At 39.6% G+C, this 26967-nt stretch overlaps 2 long non-coding RNA genes and 1 other non-coding gene across 4 annotated transcripts; 2 read left to right on the forward strand and 1 right to left on the reverse strand.

Annotated features, from left to right (window-relative positions):
• Nucleotides 1–29: 29 nt before the first annotated feature.
• LOC132596814 (uncharacterized) lies at nucleotides 30–26869 on the forward strand. Of its 2 annotated transcripts, XR_009562856.1 has the most exons (5): nucleotides 30–106; nucleotides 678–738; nucleotides 1700–1756; nucleotides 22195–22260; nucleotides 26700–26869. It is a non-coding gene; the product is annotated as an uncharacterized lncRNA (long non-coding RNA). The 2 variants fall into 2 exon arrangements; XR_009562855.1 differs by lacking the exon at nucleotides 26700–26869 and having other exon boundaries at nucleotides 22195–22985.
• On the forward strand, nucleotides 6186–12879 carry LOC132596815 (uncharacterized). Its single transcript, XR_009562857.1, has 2 exons — nucleotides 6186–10900; nucleotides 11254–12879. It is a non-coding gene; the product is annotated as an uncharacterized lncRNA (long non-coding RNA).
• On the reverse strand, nucleotides 19075–19181 carry LOC115864741 (U6 spliceosomal RNA). Its single transcript, XR_004044102.1, has one exon. It is a non-coding gene; the product is annotated as a U6 spliceosomal RNA (small nuclear RNA).
• Nucleotides 26870–26967: the final 98 nt, after the last annotated feature.

Consider the following 26967-nt stretch of genomic DNA (forward strand, 5'->3'; position numbering starts at 1 on the left):
CCGCCCCACGCAGTAGCGTGGGGTGGTGCGTCGGGTCGAGGCGCCGTGCGCAGGCGCGGAGAGAACTAAGTGGTTGACGCTTTCTGGGAGGGATGCCGTACGCCCGGTAGGGTGGTCTAGAGCAGCTAGGGACGCGGGTTGGGGGAGGGGTGTGTTTGTTGCTGGGTCCACGGCCAGAGAGGCCTGGGAGTCGTTCAGTGGGGCTTGAGAGAGCGGGTTGGAGACTCCATCTATTCAGAAAACAACCCACTTCTCCCACGGGGATCCTCCGGGGAATCGAGGCCCACTACCCCCCACAACTGCCCGTGTTTCTGGCCTTGCTCCACTTGCCCCTTGCTGTATTTAGTTTCTTACTGTCTTTCGTTTATCTGTGTAGCCCCGTATCTTGCCGCATTAATGGCTACCATTTGCTGAACGTTGGCTGTGCATCTCACAGCAGTAGCTCATAAGCGCCTGGTAATTCTTGATTAGTAGGACTGCTGAAGCTCACTCATTCCTTTACCACCGCCGGGATTGAGCGCCTACGTAGTCCTGGGCTGGTCTATGGATATGGCAGTCTTTGGGTTGGGAAGGTAAATTAGAAATTAAAATTGCTGTTGTCTTAGTTTCCTAGGGCTGTCATAACGGAGTGACACCCATTGGGTGCCTTAAAACAACAGGTATTTATTTTCTCACAGTTCTGGAGGCTGGAAGTCCGAAATAAAGGTGTCAGCAGAATCATGTTTCCTCTGAGACTAGGTAAAACCCTTCCTTGCCCCTTCTTAGTTGCTGGTGCTGTCCAGCAATCCTTGGTGTTCTTTGGCTTGTACCTGCCTTCCTCCAGTCTCTTAACTCTTTTCTCATGTTGTGGTCTGTGTCTCATCTCTTAAAAGAACACTAGTCCCGTTGGATAAAGGGCCCATCCTACTCCAGTATGACCTGATCTTAACTAACTACATCTACAATGACACTACTTCCAGATAAAGTCACATTCTAAGCTCCAGGAAGGACATGAATGGGGTGGGGGTGGGGGGAATGTGACACTGTACAACCCAGTATAGCTGTCAAAGAGCTTAAGAAGTAGGCAAGCCAAACGCTGACGATAAATAGCTGTAGTACAAGTGAATTCAAATATAATTTCATTGGATCTGAGAACTTTTCATGGACATTTGGTCTATCCCCTTGATAGGTGGGTATGATTTGGATGTGCCATCATAGACCATCATAGACAGCATGCTAGGCAGACAGACATCACAGACAAGCACAGGTTGGAATGTAAAAAGAAGTTAGGTTAAAGCAGGAGGGATCTTGAATACAGGCTGGAGTTTGGAGTCTGTTTTGTATACAAAATGAATAAATTGAGTGCAGGGGAGTTGTGATTTGAAGATTAATTAGCAGCTTGGGCCAGACTTACTTTGTGTTACTTATTCCAGTTTAAGAAGTCGTATACCCTATCCTCTGAGCATATCCTGTGCTTTTTCATCCTGGTGTCCCTGATCATGCTGTCCTTTATTCCTGGAATGCTACTTTCAAGCTGCATGATTTTTGCTTGTTGATTTTTTTTTGTCATGGAAATTGTGGTATGAAATGAGGTGGGGGAGGAGAGTTGTTCAACTTTAAAAAATTTTTTTTAATTGAAGTATCGTTGACTTACAATGTTCTGTTAGTTTCAGGTGTACAGCAAAGTGATTAATATATATATTCATGTATTCTTTTTCAGATTCTTTTCCACTGTAGGTTATTACAAGATACTGAATATAGTTCTCTGTGCTATACAGTAGGTTCTTGTTGTTCACCTATTTTATATATAGTAGCAGTGTGTATGTTAATCCCAACCTCCTAATGTATCCTTCCCCCCCCCCCTTTCCCCTTTGGTAATCATAAATTTGTTTTCTATGTCTGTGTCTATTTCTCTTTTGTAAATAAGTTCATTTGTATCAGTTTTTTAGATTCCACATATAAGTGATATCATATAATATTTGTCTTTCTCTGTCAGACTGACTTCACTTAGTATGATAATCTCTAAGTCTATCCATGTTGCTGCCACACATGACGTTATTTCATTCTTTTTTATGGCTGAGTAATATTCCATAGGTATATATGTGTGTGTGTGTATATATATATATGCCACATCTTCTTTATCCATTCATCTGTCAACGGGCATTTAGGTTGCTTCCATGTCTTGGCTATTATAAATAGTGCTGCTGTGAACATTGGGGTGCATGTATCTTTTAGAATCGGAGTTTTTGACTTTTCCAGATATATGCCCAGGAGTGGGATTGCTGGATCATATGGTAACTCTATTTTTAGTTTTTTAAGGAACCTCCAGACTGTTCTCCATAGTGGCTGCACCAATTTACATTCCCACCAACAGTATAGGAGGGTTCCCTTTTCTCCACATCCTCTCCAGCATTTATGATTTGTAGACTTCTTGATGATGGCCATTCTGACCTATGTGAAGTGATACCTCACTGTAGTTCAACTTATTTTGTATTGTTAGCATCCCCCTGATAGAAAAACCTGATAAATACAGCACAAGGGGAAGAAAAAAAAATACTAGAGACCAAACTCACATAGATACAAAGCTCTAAAGTAAAATATTAGCAAATTCAATCTTGCACTTCATTTGGAACAAGAAAGCACTTATGAAATGATTTAATGTTAGAAAATCTGGGACTTCCCTGGTGGTCCAGTGGTTAAGACTCTGCCTTCCAATGCAGGAGGCATGGGTTTGATCCCTGGTCGGGGAACTAAGATCCCACATGCTGCGGGGTGCAGCCAAAAACTGAAAACAACAAGAAAAAGAAAGAAAAGAAAATCTGTTGCTATAAATCATTTGTATGGTTTAGAGGTTTAAAAACTGTATGATCATCTCAACTGATAAAATGTTTTCTGAAAAAATTCAGTATCTACTTAAAACACTTTCAGCAAAATTGGAATGGATAAATAACAGTTGATAAAAGGCACCATAAATCTATAGTAAATATTGTACAGAGCGATGAAACATTAGAGAAATTCCCATTGAAGTCAGGGAGAAATGGATACCCACTTTCACTGCTAATTTCAGCATGGTGTTAGATTTTCTAGCCAACGCAACAAAACAAGAAAAAGATAAAAAAGATTAGGAAAGGAAGAAGCAAAAATATTATTTTCAGATGATGTGATTTTCTCTCTAGAAAATGCAGGAGAATGAAATGACAAACTGTTAGAACTAATTAAATGGTTCAGCAAAGTGGCTAAATCAACATATAAAAACTTAAAATTTTCTTACATACCAGTAATAAAATAGAAAAAAAGGAACCTATCAGAATACACTGAGCAAAAGATGTACAAGAATTTTATGGGAAATATGAAATATTATTGAAAGACATGAAAAACCTAAGTACATGGAGATTTTCATGTTCCAGGATGAGAAAATTCAGTGTATTAAAGATAAAAGTTTATGACAAAAATTTTTGAAACAGTGCCTATCAAAATACTGATAGGCTCTTCAAATAACTTTATTTGGTCAAAGTATATTATTCTTTTGATACACTCCTAAGTGTCATTTATTGATATTTTATTTAGAATATATCTCATTAGTGAGATTGGTATGTAGGTTTTTTTGGTACTATGTTAATTGTATGTTGGTATTTAAAATTATATGAGATCCCTTAAAATAAATTAGGGAGCATTTCACATTTTTCTATGGTCTGAAATAATTTAAGTAACTTTAGAATTATCTGCTCTTTTAAGACTGAATAGAGAACTTGGTTGTGAAACTATGTTACATGAAGCATTATATGTGAATTTTAAACAAGGTGTCTACTCCCTTCTATGATAATTGAGTTATTCATCTTTTCTACGTTTTCTGGATCAATTATAATTTGCTTGGAAGTCATCCATTTCCAGAAGGTTTTTCAAATTAGTTGTCATTGTGTTAGACATAGAATTCTCTTATGATTTAAAAAATCTGTTCTGCACATGTGGTTGTTTACTTTTCTCATTCCTAACCTTACATAATTTTGCTTTCTTTTTTTCTAAGTCAGGCTCACAAGGGATTTGTCTATTTTGTTGAACTTGTCAAAGAACCAGCTTTGGAGTTTGTTTTTCTGCTGTTCTATTTTTCAGTTTTAGTTTTTGTGATAATTCTTCATCCTACTCTCTTTTGTTGTTCTTTTCTAACTTCTAAATATGGATCTAAGATTCTTTATTTTTTTCTAAGTGCCTTCATTTTTTTTTTTTTTTTTTTTGCGGTACGCGGGCTTCTCACTGTTGTGGCCTCTCCCGTTGCAGAGCACAGGCTCCGGACGCGCAGGCTCAACGGCCATGGCTCATGGGCCCAGCTGCTCCGCGGCATGTGGGATCTTCCCGGACCGGGGCACGAACCCATGTCCCCTGCATCGGCAGGCGGACTCTCAACCACTGCGCCACCAGGGAAGCCCTAAGTGCCTTCATTTTTAATCTTTTGTTTTTGTTGTTGTTGTTTTTTATATGTATTTATTTATTTTGGCTGCTCTGAGTCTTAGTTGTGGCATGCTGACTCTTAGTTGTGTCACGCATGTGGGATCTAGTTTCCTGACCAGGGCTTGAACCTGGGCCCCCTGCATTGGGAGCGTGGAGTCTTACCCATTGGACCACCAGGGAAGTCCCTTTAATCTTTTGTTTTTAATGAAGACATCTTAAGGCCATAAATGTGCCTCTGAATACAGCTTGTGTTGTGTTCTATAGCTTTTAGTTTAAAGTATTCTCTTTTTCATTCCTCTTTACATATGTTGTAATTTTCTCTTTGATCCAAGGTTTATCCAGGACTTGGTATCATTTAAAAAAATTTTTTTTCAATCATCTTTTTATTTTTTCTAGTTTTATTATGATCAGAGAATTAGGTTCTGTACTTTTTAAATTAAGATTTTCTTCTTTGTCAAGAACATAGTCAACGTTTACATATTCCATGGACATTTAAAATATGCATATTTTCTACTTATATTTGGAAAATTCTGTGTTTCTATTACATCAGGTGTACTGGTTTTAGTATTCAAATTTATTGATTGCAGAATTCAATTCTCTGATATATTTCCTAGATCAGTCTAATTCTAAAAGAGGTGTGATTGAAAATTCCAACTTAAATGTATCTTAAACTAGTTTTTCTTGCATTTCCAACAGGTAGGTTTATGTATTCAATTGCTATGTCTTTGGTTTGTACAGGACTATGACTACTCTATCCTTTTTGTAAATTGTGCCTTTTATAAATTAATTTTTATCCTATTTAGTGCTTTCAATTTATATCTAACCAATATACCCTTATCTGAGGTTAATGTTACTGTTCCTTCTTGCTTCTCTTTACCTCTGTCTGATTTCTCATGGCTTACCTCTTTATTTTCAGTCTTTCATTTTACTTTGTTTCATTTCTAGTAAAAAAAAAATTATAGATATAACAAATGAGCAATTTGAATTTTCTTTTTCACCTAGAGAGTTAAGCTGCCATGCAGAAGCCAGCTATTGTGATGAGCAGATCATCAGATCCATGGTGGCTTAGAGCTGGGATACTTTTCTGTTGCCAAAAAAAATTTATATTAAGATAAACAGTAGTTTACAGTTTAGCTTGTGATATCACTATTGTAAAATATCATTAAGTACAAAAAATAGCCTAGAAATATAGCCATCAAAATCTTGACAACAGACTTCTCAGGCTGCTCAGTAATAAAAAACAAATGCACTATTGTTAGGATTATTTACATGCTATATGGAATTGACCAAGGACCAAAAGCCTGTCATCTCCTTAGCTAGAAACAGTGTACCAATGCTCACAACCCCCTCCCCTTTATCTCAATACATTTGGTAGCTTGATGCTATAAAAAAACACCCAGCTAGCTCCTTTTAGATATATTTCTGAAAGGAAAAGGGGAGATCAAGAAATGTCTCAAGTAGAACAGCCAAATCAAACAGAATTGCTAACCAGTCAGGACTTCCTTGTGACTCCAACAGCTGCACATGTGTGCCCTCTAGTGCTAGGTAAATGAGCAGGACTGCAGGAGCATAGATGCTCCTGATAAAGTGACTGGACATCTTTTTCTTCTTCTTCTTGAGCGGCTGTTGCCCACTGTGAACTCTCACAGTAAACTAATCAGCCCCCTGCATTCTATTCCTTTGCAATTGTCCACATAAATGGACACATCTAGACTCACTCACAGATGCTATGACCCCTGAAGACGAAAATCTGGCTTTTTTAAAAAAAACTCTGTACCCTCCATATCACTTAGCTTTGAAAAGCCATCACCCAGACATTGTTGCTGAATTTGAAAAGACAGAGAGTTATATGAAGAAAACTTGTTGAAAGTCCTGAAAAACAAAAAGGAAGGCTTAAATGATGGAAAGGTGCATCAAGGCCTTGAACATGAGGATTCAATACTATAAAGATGTGATTTCTCCTGAAGATACTGCAATGTTTTTTCTATCAATTACTTTCATTTTATCAGTTACTCTCATTATGCTCATATCAATTTTCCAGGAGAACATTTCACACTTTCCCCTGTCTCTTCAGAACTCTCCCCACCTCCTTGATTTCTTACTGATAATATAGAAGCAATCAGGAGATAACTCCACACTCTCAGTCCTCCCTCTGCCGCCATTTGCCTACCTTCCCAAATCTGTCCCATATAATCTCTCCCGTTAGTATGGATCAGTCTGGGCTCTTATTTACACCCAGTCCCTCCATCTGCGAACTAGATTCCATCTCCTCTCAACCACTCAAGGAGACTGTGATCCTGCCATTATTCCTCTCTTCTCTGAATTGTCCACTTTTCCCTTTCTACTGGATGATTCCTGTTAGTTTACAGATAGATTATAATAACTGCTGTCATTTACAAAGATATCCCTCCTTGACCCAATATCCTATTGCAGCCCCTACTCCATTTCTCTGCTTTCATTTACAGCAATAACTCCTCGAAATTATAGTTCATTGTCTTTATTTTCTCATCTTCTATTGTCTTTAACCCCCTCCCATCTGATTTGCATCCCCACCATAGCAAACCATTCTTGTTATGCCTCCCATAATCTCTTTTTTTGTTGTTTTTTAATTATTTATTTATTTTTGGCTGCATTGGGTCTTCGTTGCTGCACACGGGCTTTCTCTAGTTGCGGCGAGCGGGGGCTACTCTTCATTGCGGTGCACGGGTTTCTTATTGCGGTGGCTTCTCTTGTTGCGGAGCACAGGCTCTAGGCGCACGGACTTCAGTAGTTGTAGCACACGGGCTCAGTAGTTGTGGTGCACGAGCTTAGTTGCTCCGCGGCGTATGGGATCTTCCCAGACCAGGGCTTGAACACGTGTCCCCTGCATTGACAGGCAGATTCTTAACCACTGTGCCACCAGGGAAGTCTGGCTCCCATAATCTCTTAATCTTGACATTGAAAAGTGTCACAGACAATTCATGGTCTTCATCTTATTCCTTTTCCCAGCAGCATTTGAAACAGCTAATCTCTCTCCCACTTCCTGACATTCTCTTCAGTTGTTCCCAGGGCACCACACTCTCCTCGTTTTTCTCCTACCTTGCTGGCTGCCCTTTCTCAGTTTCCTTTGCTTAATTCTCCTCCTCCTTTTCCTCCCAACCCTTAATCTTAGAATACCCCAGGGTACAGTCCTTTTTCCTTTCTACACTGACATTCCAGTTGGTTTCCTCCCATGTAATGACTTTAATCGTCTCTATTTTAGTGCACCTCAAATTAACTCTTTAGTCTTGGCAGTTCCCTAGAACTCTACACTCATACATCCAGACATTAACCTCACTTCTCCGATTGATGGTTTTTTAAAAAAATATTTATTTAGTCTTAGTTGCGGCTCGTGGGCTCCTTAGTTGCGGCAGGCGGGCTCCTTAGTTGCAGCAGGCAGGCTTCTTAGTTGCGGCTCGTGGGCTCCTTAGTTGCAGCACATGGACTCCTTAGTTGTGGCATGCGAACTCTTAGTTGCGGCATGCATGTGGGATCTAGTTCCCTGACCAGGGATTGAACCTGGGCCCCCTGCATTGGGGAGTGTGGAGTCTTAACCACTGCACCACCAGGGAAGTCCCTCTGATTGATGTTTAATACATATCTCAAGCTTATCAGGTCTAAAATTAAACTCTTGACTTCCACCACTCTCAAACTTGCTCTTCCCATAGTATTCGTTGTCTTATGACACCAGCATTCACCCAGTCACTCAGGCCAGAAACTTTGGAGTCATTTTGATGCCTCTTTTTCAGACACATTCTACATCAAACCTATCAGCAAATAAGTTCTACTTTAAAATATATATACTGAATCTGATCACTTTTTTCCCCCAATATAATTACTAACCTAGTCCTAGCTACCAACATCTTTGCCTGGATTGCTGGCTGAGCATCCTAACTGGACTCTCTGTTTCTACCCTCATCTCTCTCTACCACACAGAAACCAGAATAATCCTATTGAATCACCAGTCACTCTCCTGTCCCAAACTGCCCAGTGACTATTCATCACACTTTAAAATAAAATCCTGTGTCCCTACCATGGGCTTCAAGGCCCAATGAGATCTCTGCCCCAGTCTGCTTCTCCAACTCATCTCCTACTACTGTCCCCTTTGCTCTCACCACTTCAGCCATTCTAGCTTTCTTATTCCTCAAATATGCCAACTGTGTTCCTACCTCAGTGACTTTGTACTTGCTATTCTCTCTGCCTGGAACTACCACCCCCTAAAATGTATGTGTGACTTGCCCCTCACTTCATTCTGAGGTAGGGTTACCAGATACAATAGATGCTCAGTTACATTTGAATTTCAGATAAACAATAATTACTTAGTATGTATGTTTTGAATATTTGTTATCTGAAGTTCAAATCTCACTGGGTGTCTTGTATTTTTATTTGTTAAATCTGCCTTTTCTGGAGCTTTTATTGTTTTAGTTCATGGAAGGGGCTGCCCATTCCTGGCACCTCCCTCAGTCTCAGCTTTCCCACTGGCACAAGCGTGTGCCTCAGGTGTTAAAACACAATCCCTAAGGCATATATTTGGTTCAGTTACTTTGTGGATCACAGGGCTTCAATTCTCATTGTTGTAGCCTCTTTATTTAGGGCACCTGAATATTCTCTCTGAGCAGGACCTTATGGGGCTTTCCCCCATAAGGGGGGACAGACAGCACCCCCCCATTATTCCAGCTGCCTCTTGTTTGTAGAAAAACTTTAGCCTCCTACACCTTCCCCAAGTTCCAAAAAATAAATTTAATCAGAGAAGTGAGAAAATGCAGAAACAAAAGAAAACAGTCAAGCAAGACAAAATAATAATAGTTTAGCCATTAAACCAAGTCAAGGACCTTTAGTTCTTCCTCAAGGTCTATAGATAATATTCTGAGCCAAATCCTTTGAGTTGTTTTGCAAATACTGAAACCCCCACCAGGTGGAAGAAGTTAACTGTATGCTGAACACAAGCACATAGACCCCAGACCGGTTGGAACCAGAAGGTTGATGATGTTGACTCCCAATTACCTCACCATCAACCAATCAGAAGAATGTCCACAATTGATCACGCACCCCGCAACCCCCCTCCTTCACCCTGTCTTTAAAAACCTTTCCCTGAAAGCCATCGGGGAGTTTGGGTCTTTTGAGCATTAGCTACCTGGATACCTTGCTTGGTGCCCTGTAATAAATGCTGCATTTTTCCTTCATTGCAATCTGGTGTGATAGATTGGCTTCACTGCGTTCCGGCCAGCAGATCCAAGTTTGGTTTGGTAACATATACATTATATATACATACACACATACACACTTTTTTTTGCGGTACGCGGGCCTCTCCCTGTTGTGGCCTCTCCCGTTGCGGAGCAACAGGCTCCGGACGCGCAGACTCAGCGGCCATGGCTCACGGGCGCAGCCGCTCCGCGGCGTGTGGGATCTTCCCAGATCGGGGCACGAACCCGTGTCCCCTGCATCGGCAGGCGGACTCTCAACCACTGCGCCACCAGGGAAGCCCCCACATGTTTTAATAAATATTTATTTACATTTATATAAAATAGAAGCAGTCGGGATATATATATATTGGAAGCAATCAGGATAGAGAGGGAGAGAGAGAGAACCAACTCTCTATACTTAAGGCCTTCTGCTTTCAGGCTGAACTATGTGTTTAGTTTTGGGTTTGTTTTTTTTTACTATATTACTTTTTAAAAAAAATTATTTATTTATTTTTGGCTGCGCTGGGTCTTCGTTGCTGCGCGCGGGCTTTCTCTAGTTGCGGTGAGTGGGGGGCTACTCTTCCTTACGTGCAGGCTTCTCATTGCAGTGGCTTCTCTTGTTGCAGAGCACAGGCTCTAGGTGCGCAGGCTTCAGTAGTTGTGGCACGTGGGCTCAGTAGTTGTGGCATGCGGGCTCTAGAGCACAGGCTCAGTAGTTGTGGCACACGGGCTTAGTTGTTTCACGGCATGTGGGATCTTCCAGGACCAGGGCTCGAACCCGTGTACCCTGCGTTGGCAGGTGGATTCTTAACCACTGTGCCACCAGGGAAGCCCTGTTTTTTGTTTTTTGTTTTTTTAAAAAAACCTGCCTCACCTCACCTGGACAGTAATAATGCTGCAGTGAACATTGGGGAACATATATCTTTTCTAATTAGTATTTTCTTTTTCTTCAGATAAATACCCTGCTAGATCATATGGTAGTTCTATTTTTAGTTTTTTGAGGAACCTCCATACTGTTCTCCATAGTGGCTGCACTAATTTACATTCCCACCAACAGTGCATGAGGGTTCCCTTTTCTCCACATCCTCTTCTGCATAACCTTGTTAAGATTACATATACTGATTAATGAAACCGAGGTCTAAATGTACAGGCAGCCCCTCACATCATGTTTATGGTTTCACAGTTTACTTTGGCAAAAACAGTTTAGCAGATAGCTGGAATTGTATTCTAAGGAGTCACAAGGAAATTTGCGTGGAGTCATGGATTTTCCAATGGTAAAGATTATGTTCCTTCTTTATATATTTCAGGTGTCCTGGGAAAGAACTTTGTAATGATGAAATAAAATCCATATATTACGGCAAGATGAGAATAATTTAAACATAAAATTTTTCTTTGCCCATTTGGGCATCCTCTCTTCCCTTTAGTGTGTGTTATGCATCTACATTAACCAGACCCCCTTAGGAGATAACATTCCTCCTTAATCTTGCAAGGGGTCACAATGACCCATGACCCACTGCTCACTTTATATGTGTACATCTGGATTGTGTAAACTGTAAATTATACATCATTTGATGTATAACCCCCTTTGTCTCAAAAACTTATATAACTGTGCTTTGACCTCTAACAGGTGGACGAGTCCTCAGAGATTTCTCAAAGACTCTCAGGTTATAATCTTCAATTTGACTGGAATAAAATTTTCCATTTCTTTCTTAGTACACCTCCCTTTCTTCCTCCTCTGTAACTCCTAGAATTTCGGAGTCGTGAAAGAAACCTTAGCATCAAGGTCGGAAGTCTTGCTTTACAGATAGCAAAACAGAAAAGCAGAGTGTTGTTATCTCTACTGTCTTACCTGCGTGAGCTTCGTGGAAACTCCCATCATTCGTCATCTGTACAGTTTAGTCAGTGTTTGGACTCTGATTTCTCTCAATGCTAAGCTGAATCTGAGAGCAAGAGCGACACCTTGACGAGAAGAGGAGGTGATAACAGGTTTCCCGTGTGACGAATACAGAGGACAACTCCTGGATGCTTGGTGTGTGATGGTTTTTAAATCAATTCGACACATGTGTGAACATAAGGGCATTAGGGAGACAAGAGAAAGGAGACCCACTTTGACAGCAGGTGCTGCCAGTACACTGGAAGAGCATTCTTGGGTGAATCACTTAAATGCGTGATGTTAAAGAAAGGGATGTACAATTCTCGGCAAGTGCCTCCTCCTGCCTCACCTCACCTGGAGAGTAATAATGCTGCAGTGAACATTGGGGAACATATATCTTTTCTAATTAGTGTTTTCTTTTTCTTCAGATAAATACCCCGCTAGATCATATGGTAGTTCTATTTTTAGTTTTTTTGAGGAACCTCCATACTGTTCTCCATAGTGCCTGCACTAATTTACATTCCCACCAACAGTGCATGAGGGTTCCCTTTTCTCCACATCCTCGCCAACACTTGTCTCTTGTCTTTTTGATAACAGCCATTCTAGCAGGCGTGAGGTGGTATCTCACTGTGGTCTTGATTTGCATTTCCATGGAGATTCCCGATGTTGAGCATCTTTTCATGTGTCTGTTGGACATCTGTATGTCGTCTTTGGAAAAATGTCTATTCAGGTCCTCTGCCCACTTTCTAATCAGGTTTTTTTGATTTTTTGATTTGATGTATATGAGTTCTTTGTATATTTTGGATATTAACCCCTTATCAGGTATATCATTTGCAAATATCTTCTCCCATTCTATTGATTTAATTTCAGCACTAGTTTTAACTTTCAGGAGGTTTTGTCCTCTGTTACTCTTTCATAACATTCTGTTACTGTTTTAAGGGTGCAGTTTTCTCACTCCGTGTGTGTCTATGTGCATGTGTGTGCGCATATGCATGCATGTTCTCTCCTGTTCCCTGAATTGTTGTTTTCAGTCTTTATATTGGAAGCTTCTTCAACTGTCTGGGGGAATCTTGACTGTGCATATTTAAGAATGAGCTAGCTATGAGCTCTCTGTACTTCGGTGAGATGTGTCATTGGGCCAAGATGATGGGACAGGAATGCTGACATTCTGAATGGAAGAAGGCAGGGTATTTTCTATGGAGCCATCAAATTTATTTAGTGAATAATGTTTCATTGTTACCATTAACAATGGTAAAATCTGAGAGGTAATATCCAAAATTATATGTTTTTATTTCTTTAGACATCTCTGTATTTTCTGAATTTTTAACAATTAGTGTGTTTTTAATAACCAGAATATATATAAATCTATTTTTGAAGTGATGACTATCTGTATACATAAAATTTTGTGTATGTCTTGACTTCTCTAAGCCAAGTGCCCATGTTTAAATTATTTGTTCAGGAGAATACATTATTTGAAGTTTTAAATCCATATTTTCAAATTTTCTCTCCAGAAAGAATGCAAATATATATTTACCAGTAGTATTTGACAGTACTAGTTTCCTAGACCCTATTGGAGCCAAGGAATGATAGGTCTTCACTCATTTTTTCCTTGTTAGCCAATTAGATAGGTTATCACTTCTGGTGCTTTCTACAAGGCACACCTCATATGAATAGCACTCAAGGAGTTAACCTTTTCAAACTGTTATTTGTACACTCTCCAAAGTTTTTCTTTGCTTTTAACTCTTTTTATGTCAACTTTTTTTTTTTTTGTCTGTCTGGTTTATTTTCTTATGAGTAGTTATCAAAAGAACCACTTAAATGTTTGGAGCCCTTCTTTTCTGAGTCCATAAAAATCTGACAACTAAAACAAATTCCTGAATTCATCAGATTTCAAAATGATTTTTCCTCTGGTTGAGTCAGTATAGGGAGGGAATTAGGAGTTCAGGACTTCAAGCCAGACTGCCTGAGCTCAAATCCTAGCTGTACAACAACATCTGTAACCTTAGTCTAGTTAATGAACTAGACTCATTTCCCTCATCTATGTAATAAGGACTATGTGAAACTATCCATATAAGCATGTGACACAGTGCTGGTACATAAAAAACTCTTAAGTTATGTTTATTACTATCATTGCGACAATTATAAGAAGGAATACTCCTGGATAGGTATAATGCTATGGACTGAATTGTGCCCCCCCCCCGATTTATATATGAAGCCGTAACCCTCAATATGATGGTATTTGGAGGTGGGGTCATTGGGAGATAATTAGGTTTAGATGAGATCATGAAAGTGGGGCCCTCATGATGCGATTAGTGCCCTTATAAGAAGAGAAACCAAAGAGTTCTCCCCCCACCCCCCTAATGTTATGAAATAGCAAGACGACAGTCATCTAAAAGCCAGAAAGAGAGCCCTCAGCAGGCCTCCACTGTGTTGGCACCCTGATCTCAGACTTCTAGTCTTAAATACTGAAAGAAAAAACTGTCAAGCTGGAATTCTTTACCAATTCTATACCTTCTTTCAAAACAAAAGGTATACCAATTCTATACCCTCTTTCAAAACAAAAGGTATACCAATTCTATACCCTCTTTCAAAAGCAAAAGTGAAGGAAAGACTTTCTCAGACCTATTAAAGCTAAAAGAATTCAGCAGCAGCAGACCCTCCCTACAAGAAATATTAAAGGAAGCCATTCAGGCAGGAGGAAAATAGCACCAGATGGAAACCTAGATCTACTCAAAGAAATGAAGCACATCAGCAATGATAATTACATGGATGGGTATATGTTTTCTCAAACAGAACAACCTGTTCCTAGGAAGAGCTATTCTGTTCTTATGACACTACATAACTGAAACAAAGAGTTAAGATACTATGTTTTTCCAGTTTCTGCTTGGAATTAGATATGGATCATTCCCTCCTGTGTTATAACTCCCTTGACTGAGCAAAAACATCTGGAAAGTCATTTCTGTGACTTTAGCCAACAGTTTGTTAGTCATTATCCATTTCTTCACTAACCTGGAGTGTACATAGCAGTAGGAGGCAGATAGTTTTCTTAATTTGTTTTCAATGTTTCACCTCATTTGTTTCTGTGGTTATGAAATGAACAAATTCTCTCCACTCTGAGATACAAAATTTAAAACTTTGGTTCACCAAAAGTTTTAAAAATCAAGGTGAATTTGTGAATTGTATAAGTATCAGAATTAAAAGCAAAATTTTCTGCTTAAACTACCACTTAGGAGCAAATAAATTGTGTACGTGTACTATAAGCTCCTTTATTGATCCTAGGTTTGTCTTTTTGAGATTTTCATAGGCTTCTCCATTTCAGGCTCACATATGGCTTTATTGCTTACTTTCCAAACTTCAGTTTGGTCGTTTCTCACCTATATGTGTCTTCATTGTATGTTTGAAACATTGAATGTTTCATTTATGGTTACATACAGATAGAAACTCATTATCTTTTGAAGAAACCAATTTATGGCAATAATCTGTGATAAAACACTATCTTAGAGGAAAAGTGGTTCTTATTTGTTACAGCCTGTTTGTTGGTTGGGCAACCAACCAATTTAGCATTCCACTGCAGGCAGGAACCAGCTGTGGGGTGGGGAGAGTAACATAATCAAGAGCAAGGGATAAACAGGTCCACTATGCTTTTCCTAGGCTGTGGGAAGGGTCAGTTGGTGAAACACCACCATCTTGTCTGGACACTATGAGAGAAGTCCCACCTGGCCACTGGGGAAGATAGGTGATAGACAAGATAGACAAGAAAGACATTGGTGATGATTTTCCTGATGTGAAGACCTCTAAATGTATTCCCTCAGGATGACCCTGAATAAAGATGAGAGAAGGAGCTTTATCTGTAATAAAACATTCTCTCAATAGCCTATCAGCCAAACAAACTGCAGTTCCTCTGTATTTACTCCTGGGGTCCAACTGTCAGAACATCAGGAGTCTGGTCTTGATTGCGCCTTTTGAACCTTGAAAAAGACCACTTAAAATCATTCTGTCTATAATGCTTACCTGTACTTGTTTTGAGAGCATCAAATAAATTGTTAGAGCATTTTGAAAGAGTATAAAGTGAACACGAATAAAGAACTAGGGTGGAAGAAACCTTAACTCTCAACCTACTTCAGTTAGGAAAGGAGATTTGAAAGGATGCCTGGGGACAACCCAATTAAAAGGATTCTCAAGTATCAGTTACCTCAATCTCTTTTTATGTCCCCGGCTTTTTTTTTTTTTTTTTTTTTTTTTGCAGTACGCAGGCCTCTCACTGTTGTGGCCTCTCCCGTTGTGGAGCACAGGCTCCGGACGCGCAGGCTCAGCGGCCATGGCTCACGGGCCCAGCCTCTCCGCGGCACGTAGGATCTTCCCGGACTTGGGCACGAACCCGTGTCCCCTGCATCGGCAGGCGGACTCTTAACCACTGCGCCACCAGGGAAGCCCTATGTCCCCAACTTTTTATTCTGCCTGCTACCACCTTAGTTCACATTCATCTCTTAATTATTCTTGTGCTCTCACCCAGCCACCCCAAAAAACCTGCTTACCCTGTCTCCGTTATCCTTCACACTGACCACTAGTTATTCTCTAAAACTTACCTAATTACAAAATTCCTATGGCTTAGAAACCTTCAGTAGCTCCTCAGGGGACTACAGGATGGATCAAATTCTTTCCACAGTATATGAGGTCTCTTGCAATCTACTTTTCAGGTTTTTTCTTTTTTCCTTGGGCTACGTTGGGTCCTCGTTGCTGCGTGCAGGCTTTCTCTAGTTGTGGCGAGTGGGGGCTACTCTTCATTGCGGTGCGCGGGCTTCTCATTGGCGGTGGCTTCTCTTGTTGCAGAGCACGGGCTCTAGAGCGCAGGCTCAGTAGTTGTGGCGCACGGGCTTAGTTGCCCCGCAGCATATGGGATCTTCTCGGACCAGGGCTCGAACCCCTGTTCCCTGCATTGGCAGGCTATTCTTAACCACTGTGCCACCAGGGAAGCCCCTTCAGGGTTGTTTTAAACATTAAGTTTATATAATGTCTGACACATAGAATTCAATATATCTGGTATGGTGAAATAATAACAACAACAGTAGCTGTAGGCTAAAAATTCATTGAAACATTTCCTAGACTGAGGAATATACTAGGTTTCAGTATCTAAAAGAAAATATCTACAGAGAAAGACCATTCTTATAAACCCGAGAAACCACTCTCTTGAAGACAGCCTTGGTGAATGGAGCAGGAGTCAAGACACATCTTTCACTCTGTTTCCTCCCCTTTTCTCCATGAAGTGCTGATACAGTCCCAGACTGTAACCTCCAAGGGAGGTTGGACCATGCCTTTTATTTGTTTTGCCTTTTACTTCTTTTTCTTCTCCTACTGTACTAGTGAAGGAAACCAGACTATGTCACCTCAAAACATGCCACTTTAGTATATTGATGATTTTGAATTAAAGGCAAGAAGAAATAGTAGGTGTAAGAAGGACACTCTGACCCTCCTTTTCTTTCTGAAAGCAGGAGCTAGAACTCCCATGTGAAAAGTACTTTCCCTGTACCAGAAGGAAGGAAGACATTCTTGTCATCAGAGATGGGGAATCTGGGGCCGAGAAATCTATACAAACAAACCTTATTAAACTAACCCTTATCTTCCTAGTTACATCTTGAATGGAAAAATTTGCTTTTCCTCCTGTGTGATTCTCCTTTACTCTCACACTAGTACCACAGTCACAAAACTTCTGACAACAGACTGTGTGGGATTTTGCCCACAACAAGCAATTCTTTGAAACCAGCTGGGTATCCTACAAATTAACTCAATTCTGACACTATCTAACTGGAGATAGCTTCAGATCCCACAGGTTAAGGGCTTAGTCCCACAAGACTGCCCCCATGTTAGATGCCAACCTCAAGTACTAGGTCCCCAGGTTACCTACAACTTCTGTCTGACTTGGCTATAAATTGGAGCCTCCCACCATCTCCCCTGTCTCCACCTTGGGTTCATTTAGTTTTTAGAATGGCTCATAAAACTCAGGAAAACAGTTTACTTACTACTGTAAAAAATTAATAAACAGAAGGGGGAGCTCTCATGCCCTGTAATGGTAGCTGAGCCCAACAGGAAGAAAGCTGGCTCTTCTTTCCTGGCAAGGACTCAGCCAGTGAAAAGCCATGGACTCTGTTTACTATAGCCTTCCCAACTTCCTTATTCTCCCTCCCAATAAAAGCATCCTCCTTCCCTTGCCTTTTGAGAACGTTCATGTGGCTCTCCCAGGATTGCAGACCTTGAATTGCAGTTCTCTGCGGATACTAAATAAACCCATCTTTGCCTGAGAAATATCTGTCAGTCTATTTGTTTCAACACCGTTTGTTATAAAAGGATATGATAGAAGATACAGATGAACATCCAGATGAAAAAGGTGCATAGGGCAAGGTATATGGGAAGGGGTTCGGAGCTTCCATGCCATCTCTGGGCATGCCACTCTCTCAGCACCTCCATGTGTTCACCAACCTGTAAGCTCTCTGAACTGTATAATTTGAGGATTTTTAGGGAGGCTTCATCATGTAAGTATGATGTATCACTAACTCCATTTCCAGCCCCTCTCCCCCCTCTGGAGAATGGGAAGTGAGGCTGAAAATTTCAAGCTTCTAATCATGGCTTGATCTTTCTGGTAACCAGCCTCCATCCAGGAGCCCACCCAGAGTCACCTCAGAACAAAAGACACTGCCAGCACCCAAGAAATCCCAAGACATTTAGGAACTGGAGCCAAAGACCAAATATTAGAACAAAAGATGCTCCTAGTGCTCTTATCACATAGGAAATTACAAGGGTTTTAGGAGTTCTGTGCCAGGAACCAGGGGCAGAGATCAATTTATGTATTTACTATTATATCAGACTTCTTCACCATTTACTATCCTGAGCTCAAACCCCTTTGTCTTATCAATTTTTCACAAATTTATTGTTTCTTTGTCTAAAAGGTATAAAAGCTTCCTGCTCTGGTCACTTCTTTGGGTTTTCATTCTCTTGTGAAGGCTCCCATGTACATGTAAAGATTTAATAAAATGTGCACACTTTTCTCCTGTTAATCTGTCCCATGTCCGTTTAATTCTTAGGCCCAGCCAGGGACCCTAAAAGGGTAGAGAATTTTTTCCTCCCCTATACTAGATAATACCTTCAGTACAATGTTGAATAGAAACAGTAATAGCAGACGTCTTTGTCTTGTTCTAATTTTGAAAGCCAGCTGTATTAATTTCTGAAGGCTGCTATAACAAAGTACCACGAACTGGGTGGCTTAAACAATAGAAATTTATTGCCACACAGTTTTGGAGGCTGGAAGTCTGAGACCAAGGTATCAGCAGGGTTGGTTCCTTCTGAAACTGTGAGGGGAAATCTGTCCCATGCCTCTTCCCTAGCTTCTGGTGGTTTACTGGCAATCTTGGTGTTCCTAGCATTGTAGACACATCACCTTAGTCTCTGCCTTCATGTTCAGAGAGCATTCTTTCTGTGTCTGTATCTGCCTCTGTGTCCAAATTTCCTCTTTTTATAAGGACACCAGTTATATTGGATTAGGACTCACCCTGATGACCTATTTATTATTATTATTATTTTTTTTAAAATTTGGAACGCTTCACGAATTTGCGTGTCATCCTTGCGCAGGGGCCATGCTAATCTTCTCTGTATTGTTCCAATTTTAGTATGTGTGCTGCCAAAGCGAGCACTGATGACCTATTATTAATTTAACTAATTACATCTGCAATGACCCTCTTTAAATAAGGTCACATTCTGAAATACTGGTTAGGACTTCATCATATGAATTTTTGTGGGACACAATTCAACCTATAACAGAAGCTCTAACATTTTACCATTAAATATATTTGCCATGATAACCTTTATTAAGTAAGTTCTCTTCCATTCCCAATTTGCTAAAGGTTTTGATCGTAAGCAGATGTTAAACTTTGTTCAATGTTTTTACATAATTAACAAGATTTAATATATGGCTTTTATTCTTTAATCTAGTAATGCAATGATTTATACTGATAGATTTCCTAATATTAACCCATGCCTGAATTTTGAGAATAAACCCAACTCGGTCATAATTTTTAATACATTTCTTGATTCAGTTTGCTAATGTTTTAGAAGATAGCTTTTCACATCTGTGTTCATAGGAAAGATTGACCCATAAGGTTTTGTTTGTTTGTTTTTTGTTTTTTTGGTACGGTCTTTGTCTGCTTTATATATTGTTACAATAGCCTCATAAAATGAAGTGGGGACTGTGACAGATATTACTAGTTGTTTCAGTTTGGAGTGATAAAGTTCTGGAGATGAATGGTGATAATTGTTGCACAGCAGTGTAAATATACTAAATGACACAGAACTATACACTTAAAAATGGTTAAAGTGGTAAATGTTACATTATGTATAATTTACCCCCCCACACACATACACACAAAACCAAACCCACAGCTAACATCATACTTAATGATGAAAGACTAAAATCTCTCTAAGATCAGGAACAGGACAAGGATGTATGATCTTGCCAACTCTATTTAACATAGTACTGGAGGTTCAGGCCAGGGCAGTTAGGAAAGAAAAATAAATAAAAAGCATCTAGGTTGGAAAAGAAAAAGTAAAACTGTCCCATTTAAAGGTAATGTGATCTTATATTTAGAAAATACTAAAGAATATCCACAAAAAACTGAATAGAGCTAATAAACAAGTTCAGCAAAGTTGCAGGATACAAGATCAATACAAAAAAATCAGTTGTATTTCTATACGTTAACAATGAACAATCTTAGAATGAAATTCAAGAAACAATTCCATTTACAATAGTATCAAAAATAATACATAGGATTCATTTTATACAGGGAAGTGCAAGAATTGTATACTGAAAACCACAACACATTGTTGAAAGAAATTAAGAATTAAATAACTGGAAAGATATCCAATGTTCATGGATTGGAAAATTTAATATTAAGATGGTAGTTCTCCCTAAACTGATCTACAAGTTCAACACAATCCCTATCAAAATCCCAACTACCTTTTAAAAAAGAAACAGAAAAGCTGATCCTAATATTCATATGGAATTGTAAAGGACCTTAAATAACCAAAACAATCTTATATAAGAAGAATAAAATTGAAGGATTCACATTTCCCAGTTTCAAACCTACTATAAATCTACCACATTTAAGACAATGTGGTACTAGCATAAGACATAGATCAATGGAATAGAATTGAGAGTCCAGAAATCAAACCATACAGCTATGGTCAATTGATTTTCAATAAGTCTAAGATCATTCAGTGGGAAAAAGACTACCTTCACAAATGGTGCTAGGATGACTGGATATCCACACGCAAAAGAATGCAGTTGGACCTCTACCTCATACCATAAACAAGAATTAGCACAAAGTGAATAAGAGGCCTAAATGCAAAAGCTAAAACTAAAAACTCTTAGAAGAATACATAGATATAAATCTTTGTGACCTTGTATTAGGCAATGGTTTCTTAGATAAGACACCAAAAACACAAGCAACAAAAGAAAAAATTAGATGAACTACATCAAAGCAAAAAACTTGTGTGTATCAATGGATACTATCAAAAGAGTGAAAAGACAATCCACAGAATGGGAGAAAATATTTGTAAACCATATATTTGATAAAGGTCTAGTATCCATAATATACAAAGAATTCTAAAACTTAATAATAAAAACACAACCTAATTAAAAATGCACAAAGGTATTGAAGACATTTGTCCAAAGAAGATATACAAATGGCCAATAAGCACATGAAAAATGCTCACCATCATTAGTCATTAGAGAAATGCAAATCAAAACCACAATGAGATACCACTTTACACCTATTAGGATGACTGTAATCAAAAAGACAACAAGTGTTGGGAAGAATGTGGAGAAACTGGAACAGTGCTGATAGGAATGTAAAATGGTGCATTTGCTTTGGAAAGCAGCTGGATAGTTCTTCAAAAAGTTAAACATGGAATTACCATATGACCCAGCAAGTCCACTCCTAGGTATATACCCAAGAGTAGTGAAAACGTAAGTTCAAATAAAAACCGGTACATGAATGTTTATAGAAGCATTATTCATAATATTCAAACAGTGGGAACAACCCAAATGTCCATCAACTGATGAATGGATAAACGAAACATGGTATATTCAAACAATGGAATATTATTTGACCATAAAAATAAATGAAGTACTGATATATACTACAATATGGATGAATCTTGAAAACATTATGCTAAGTGAAAGAAGCCAGACACAAAAGGCCACAGAATGTATAATTTCATTTATATGAAATGTCCAGGCTAGGCAAATCCAGAGACAAAAAGATCAGTGGTTACTAGGAGCTGGGGGAAGGTAGAGAGGAGAATGAGGAGTGACTGCTCGGTGGATATGGGATGTTTTTGGGGGGTGATGAAAATGTTCTGGAATTAGATAGTGGTGATGGTTGCACAAGCTTATGAACATACTAAAAACCATTGAACTGTACACTTTTAAATGGTGAATTTTATTGTATGTGAATTCTATCTCAATAAAAAAGGTACAAGACTTGAACAAACACTTCACCAGAGGGATTATAGAGAAAACAAGTAAGCACATGAAAATATGTTCAACATATTAAGGAAATGCAAATTAAAACTATTGTGACCAGAGAAGCCCAAGGAGATATTATATATATGTAATATTTAATTGGTAATATGTAATTTGGTATTTAGGATGGATGGATGTAATGGCATCTAGCACGGAATCCTGGAACAGAAAAAGGACCTCAGCAAAAAAAAGTAAGGAAATCTGAATAAAGGATGGACTTTGGTTAATAATAATATATCAATATTGGTTCATTAATTGTTCCATGTGGGTCATACTAATATGAGATGTTAAAAGGCTTAGTTTTTTGGGATGGTATAACTGTTCTATGTTGATTGTGATGAATCTACTAGTGTGTTAAAATTCATATAAATGTACAGCAAAAATAGCCAATTCTTCCTTCCTTCCTTCCTTCCTTCCTTCCTTCCTTCCTTCCTTCCTTCCTTCCTTTCTTTTTAGCTGCATTGGGTCTTCATTGCTGCTTGCAGTCTTTAGTTGCAGAGAGAGGGGGCTACTCTTCGTTGTGGTATGCAGGCTTCTCATTGCGGTGGCTTCTCTTGTTGTGGAGCATGGGCTGTAGTTGCGTGGGCTCTAGTTGTGGCCCACGGGCTTAGTTGCTCTGCGTCATATGGGATCTTCCCGGACCAGGGATTGAACCTGTGTCCCCTGCATTGGCAGGCGGACTCTTAACCACTGTGCCACCAGGGAGTGGGGCTACTCTTTGTTGTGGTGTGCAGGCTTCTCACTGCGGTGGCTTCTCTTGTTGCGCAGCATGGGCTCTAGATGCACGGGCTTCAGTAGTTGCGGCACGTGAGCTCAGTAGTTGTGGCTCGTGGGCTCAGTAGTTGTGGCTCGCGGGCTCTAGAGTGCAGGCTCAGTAGTTGTGGCAATGGGCTTGGTTGCTCTGCGGCATGTGGGATCTTCCTGGACCAGGGATCAAACCCATGTCCCCTGCATTGGCAGGCGGATTCTTAACCACTGCACCACCAGGGAAGTCCCTAAATGTTAATTTAAAAGAAAAAATTAAAAATTATTTGGAGCAATCAAGAGCCAACAGAACCTGGCGATTTGACCCTGGAGTGAAGAGAACCACACTGGATGAGCTCTGTCTTTCCAAAGCTTTCCCCTTAGGGCCCTCCCCCATCTGTACAGTGTGGTGTGGCTAAACCTCATGCAGAAAGCCACAGAACTTCTTGGCTTAAGACATCAGTGGATAAATTTCAGGGTGGAGCAGCTGGAAACTGAGGGGGGAATACCCCAGAAAGGAGGTATCTACAGAGAGGGGATCCCCTAAACCTGCACATAAAATTCCTACAAGGGACTTCCCTGGTGGCACAGTGGTTAAGAATCCACCAGCCAATGCAGGGGACACGGGTTTGATCCCTGATCCAGGAAGATCCCACATGCCACGGAGCAACTAAGCCTGTGTGCCACAACTACTGAAGCCCGTGTGCCTAGAGCCCATGTTCTGCAACAAGAGAAGCCACCGCAGTGAGAAGTATGCATACCACAACAAAGAGTAGCCCCCGCTCACCACAACTAGAGAAAGCCTGCACACAGCAACGAAGACCAAACACAGCCAAAAATAAATAAATAAAATAAATAAATTTATTTTTTAAAAAATCCCATAAATCCTTGGATAACTCCTTACTGCACATCCACTGGGTGAGACTCCAAGGAGCCTAGTGGGAAACAACAGCTGAAAGGGAGATATTTCTGCTGCTGTGTACTGCAAGGGAGACAAAATTTGTAGTTTGATTTCCACAAATTTAAAGGGGCTTGGTAAATGCCTTTAGGCTGCCCACTGAAATTCCATAGGGGCTATGCCTTAGAAGACCATGGGGCAGGACTAAGGAATTCACCCTAATAATAATGGTGAAACTTAAACAGACTCGCCGTAACAAAGGGGTGAACCAGAACTCCACAAGCTTCAGGTCAAGTTCAAGCTATTAATTTGACTGCTTGCTAATACAAAAATCAATGTTCTTCAGGAGAAGATAAAAGAATCCATAATCTGTACAATGTATCATCTCCAACGTCCATTATACAAATTTTAAAAATCCTAGACATGCAAAAAAGGAAAATGTAGCTCAACATCATTAGAAAAGTCAGACAATGACAGTAGATACCTACACCACCCAAATGTTGGGGGGAGAAAAAAACCTTTAAGCATTTATTATAAATATCTACAAAAAACTTTATGCAAAAGATAATCATAACAAATAAATAGATGGAGAATCTTAAGAAAAAAGAAAATTATATTTAAAAATAGAAATTCTAAAACTGAAAATAAGTAAACAAATAAATGACTGATTTTGGGACTTCCCTGGTGGCACAGTGGTTAAGAATCCACCTGCCAATGCAGGGGACATGGGTTCAAGCCCTGGTCCGGGAAGATCCCATATGCCGCGGAGCAACTGAGCCCGTGCGCCACAGCTAAGCCTGCGCTCTAGAGCCTGCGAGCCACAACTACTGAGCCTGCATGCCACAACTACTGAAGCCCGCACGCCTAGAGTCTGTGCCCGGCAACAAGAGAAGCTACCGCAATGAGAAGCCCGCACACCACAATGAAGAGTAGCCCCCGCTCGCCGCAACTAGAGAAAGCCTGCGCACAGCAACAAAGACCCAATGCAGCCAAAAATAAATAAATAAATAAATAAATAAATAAATAAATAAATTTATTTTTTAAAAAAAAGACTGATTTTAACAGCAAGTTGAAGTTGTCAGAAGAAAGGGTCAGTGAAAGTAAAGAAATACCAGGAGACATCTCAGTCAAAAGACGAGAATAAAGACTGAAAAAAAAATGACATATCAAACAATATTAAGGTGATGGTATTAACTGGAGTTAGAGAATGAGAGGAGAGAGAAACCAAGGCAGAAAAATGTGAAGAAATAATGGCAAAAATCCCCAAATTTGGTAAAGACAAAAATGTATATATTCAAAATTCTCAGGGCACCACAATGAGATATAACTGAAGACAACCGCTCCTAGGTACGTCATAGTCAAACTGCTGAAAACAAATATAAAATCTGAATAGTGAAGATAAACAATACATGACATACTGGAGAACGATAATTTGAGTTATCTTTGATTTTTCACCTGGAACTGTGAAGGTCAGATGACAGTGGAGGAAAATCTTTAAACTGCTGAAAGAAAAAGATTGTCAATATAGAATTTTACATCCAATAGGATGAATGAAGTTGAAATAAAGTTATTTTCAGATAAAAGAATTCATCTAAGAGAATTCATCCACCAGCAGATCTGCACCACAAGAAATGCTGGAAGAAATTCTTTAGGCTAAAGGGGAATGATATCAGGGAAAATCTTAGACCTTCATGAATGAATGAAGGGATCAGAAATGGTAAATATCTGGGTAAATATGAAAGACTCTTTTCTTCCTACTTTATTTAAAATGCAGGACAGTTTAAAGCAAAAATTATGACATCATCTTGTGGAGTTTCTAATGTGTGTAGATATGATCCATACAACAAAGCATAAAGGATAGGGCAAGGATTGTCGTAAATGGACCTATTTGGTTATGAGACTTCTACACTTTATGTGACATCGTACAATATCATCACTAAGTAGATTGTGAAAGCTTAAGTACATAGTTATATTGCAGTACTAGAGAAGCTACTAAAATATAGACAAAGAGGTACAGCTGTCAATATGTAAAATGAAGTTCTTTTTTTTTTTTAATTGGGTGAAATTCTTTAAAAAAAAATTGAATATGCCCAAAGAAGACAGGAAAGGAGAAGAAAGGAACAAAAGTCAGAAGGGAAAAAAACAAATAGTAGCTCAAAAGCCAACCGTATCAATTATTACATTAAATATCTATGGAACAACAAATGGTTCAATTTAAAGGCAGATATTACCAAAATGAATAAAAAAGCAAGACTCAACTATATTCTGTCTACAAGAGATGCACTTTAAATATAAAGACACAGATAGATCAAAAGTAAATGAATGGTAAAAGATATAGCTACAAATAGTGAGCATATCAGATAAAATAGACTTCAAAGCAAAAATTATTAGCAAAGATGAGGAATGACATCCATAACCATAAAGGTTCAATTCATCAGACAGACATAACAATAATCAAATGTTTATGTATCTAATAATAGAATTTCAAAATCCACAAGGCAAAATTTGGCAGAATTGAAGGGAGAAATGGACAATTAATCCCTCTATTAATTCATTGAAAAACTACACAAGAAATCAGTAAAGACATAGATGATCTGAGCAACATTATCAACCACCTTGACCTAACTAATATTTATAGAATACTGTACCCTAAATGTGCAAAATGAACATTTTCAAGTGCATATGGTATATTCACTAATATAGACCATCGGTTAGTCAATAAAATAAGTCTCAACAAATTAAAAGGAACTGAAATCATACGAAGTTTGCTCTCTGACCACAATAAGGTGAAGATGGGGCATCTGTGTACCCTGGAGGCCAGTAAGGGGAGAAAGGTAGTTTCAGATTGCAGGCACAAGTGGCACTGCAAGCACAAGCGGGTATGGGGTAGGGGCTGAACACCAGGAGGAGGGGAGAGAGCTGGGTGGGGGCACCAGTTACCCACCCCAGGCCCCAGCCTTACGGTCTCTGGCTGCCACCTGTCCCCAGAGCTGCCAGGAGGAGGGAATGCTGCAATCAGAATGGCCCAGGTGGTGATGCTCAGAACAGGGCCCCTGGGCTTCCTGCTTGGCCCCTTTGTCTGCCTCAGGGGCGGACAGCTAGTCTTCCCTGCTCTGGCCACAGAAGGAGAGCACCTAGCAAGGTACAGAGGTGACGACTGCAAGGTGAGCTGCTTGGGCTCGGGGCTAGGATTCAGGTGGGATCACTGGGCCAAGGTGGGGGTGGGGACCAAAGGTTTTGTAAGAGAAGGAAGGGC

This window comes from Globicephala melas, chromosome 2 (genome assembly GCF_963455315.2).
Source record: "Globicephala melas chromosome 2, mGloMel1.2, whole genome shotgun sequence".
Taxonomy (NCBI): Eukaryota; Metazoa; Chordata; class Mammalia; order Artiodactyla; family Delphinidae; genus Globicephala; species Globicephala melas.